The 2343-nt window shown below is 44.0% G+C and overlaps 1 pseudogene; it reads left to right on the forward strand.

Moving 5' to 3' along the window:
* Positions 1-220: 220 nt before the first annotated feature.
* LOC101440595 (RNA-binding motif protein, X chromosome-like) lies at positions 221-1754 on the forward strand (annotated as a pseudogene).
* The last annotated feature ends 589 nt before the right edge of the window (positions 1755-2343 follow it).

Here is a 2343-nt window from a genome sequence, read left to right on the forward strand (position 1 = left end):
AATCTTCTTTTTAGCCTAAGCCATTGCCTATTGTTTCTTCATATGCTTTGTAACTTTTTGTTGAAGCCTGGACTTTTTAAATTTTATTTTATTATGTATCACCAGAAATTAGGCTTTGAGGTGTCTGTTCCTTAAGCTTCTATCCAGCTAGAATTATGGCAGATCGCTCGTTGCACAGTAGTGCTATTGACTTTCTCGTCGTATCCTCTTCCCCCGGCTTTCTTCTTGTACCCTCTCCCCCTACCCGGCAGCCCGCAAGCCTCCTGAGCAGCTAGGAAGCGCCTGTTGGCGAGTTCCTGGAAGCTTGAAACCGTTCTAGATTCTCCGACTCCGGGAAAAAAAATGGTTGAAGCAGACTGTCCGGGAAAGCTCTTCATTGGAGGGCTCAATACAGAAACAAATGAGAAAGCCCTTGAAGCAGTGTTTGGCAAATATGGACGAATAGTGGAAGTACTCTTGATGAAAGACCGTGAAACCAACAAGTCGAGAGGTTTTGCTTTTGTCACCTTTGAAAGCCCGGCAGATGCCAAGGATGCAGCCAGAGACATGAATGGAAAGTCCTTAGATGGAAAAGCCATCAAGGTAGAACAAGCCACTAAACCATCATTTGAAAGTGGTAGACGTGGACCACCTCCACCTCCAAGAAGCAGGGGCCCTCCTAGAGGTCTTAGAGGTGGAAGAGGAAGAAGCAGAGGAACCAGAGGACCTCCCTCACGTGGAGGGCACATGGATGATGGTGGCTATTCCATGGATTTTAACATGACCTCTTCTAGGGGACCACTTCCAGTGAAAAGAGGACCACCACCACGAAGTGGGGGACCTCCTCCTAAAAGATCTGCTCCCTCAGGACCAGTTCACAGCAGCAGTGGAATGGGAGGGAGAGCTCCTGTTTCACGTGGAAGAGATAGTTATGGAGGCCCGCCATGAAGGGAACCCTTGCCCTCTCGTAGAGATGTTTATTTGTCCCCAAGAGATGATGGATATTCTACTAAAGACAGCTAGCTATTCAAGCAGAGATTACCCAAATTCTCGTGATACGAGAGATTATGCACCACCACCAAGAGATTATACATACCGTGATTATGGTCATTCCAGTTCACGTGATGACTACCCTTCAAGAGGCTATAGTGATAGAGATGGCTATGGTCGTGATCGAGATTATTCAGATCATCCGAGTGGAGGGTCCTACAGAGATTCATATGAGAGTTATGGTAACTCACGTAGTGCTCCACCTACACGAGGGCCCCCGCCATCTTATGGTGGAAGCAGTCGCTATGATGATTACAGCAGCTCACGGGACGGATATGGTGGAAGTCCAGACAGTTACTCAAGCAGCCGAAGTGATCTCTACTCAAGTGGCCGTGATCGGGTTGGCAGACAAGAAAGAGGGCTTCCCCCTTCTATGGAAAGGGGGTACCCTCCTCCACGTGATTCCTACAGCAGTTCAAGCCGCGGAGCACCAAGAGGTGGTGGCCGTGGAGGAAGCCGATCTGATAGAGGGGGAGGCAGAACCAGATACTAAAAACAAACAAAACTATGGACCAAAACCCCTGTTCAAAGAAAACAAACAAAAAGTGGAAACTGTTGTCATAAATACCCAAGGACTACTAAGAGGAAAAATTGTGTTACCTTTTTTAAATTACCTGTTAAGTTTCCCCTCCATAATTTTTATGTTCTTGTGAGGAAAAGTAAAACATGTTTAATTTTATTTGATTTATGACATTGCTTTCAACAAGCAAATGTTAAATGTGTAAGACTTGACTTGTGTACTAGTGTTGTAATTTTCCAAGTAAGAATGTCCCAAAAGGCCACTTCCTATCTGATTTTCCCCAGTAAATGCAGGAAGCACTCCAGAGAGCTTCCACAAACATCTAGCCATCTAAAATGGAGAGATGAATCTTTCTGCCTATACAAGCTAGATATTTTAGCGGGTGGTGGGGGTAATGCTACAATTAGGATTTCAGGATGTCTTCAAACTGAAATCTCTGTTCTCAGTATGGAAAACTGAGATCAGATGCTTATGTAAGGAAAGTGCTATTCACCCAGTAAAGCCCCCCCCCAAAAAAAAAAACATGGATATAATGCTGGCCATATTTTGCCTTTCTGACATTTCTTTAGGAATCTGCAAGAATCTCCCCTTTCTCCCCTCCCCCAGTAAGACCATTTAAGTGTGTGTTAAACAACTACAGAATACTAAATAAAAAAGTTTGGCCAAAACCAAAAAAAAAAAAAAAATTATGGCAGATCTTTCTTTGATTGCCAAGCATTAAAAGAAAATAAAAACAGAGAAGGAAAATATAAAGAAAATACCTTTCCCACTCTTTGCAGTTTGACCTGACCAAA

Source organism: Dasypus novemcinctus, chromosome 1, assembly GCF_030445035.2.
Source record: "Dasypus novemcinctus isolate mDasNov1 chromosome 1, mDasNov1.1.hap2, whole genome shotgun sequence".
NCBI classification, from domain to species: Eukaryota; Metazoa; Chordata; class Mammalia; order Cingulata; family Dasypodidae; genus Dasypus; species Dasypus novemcinctus.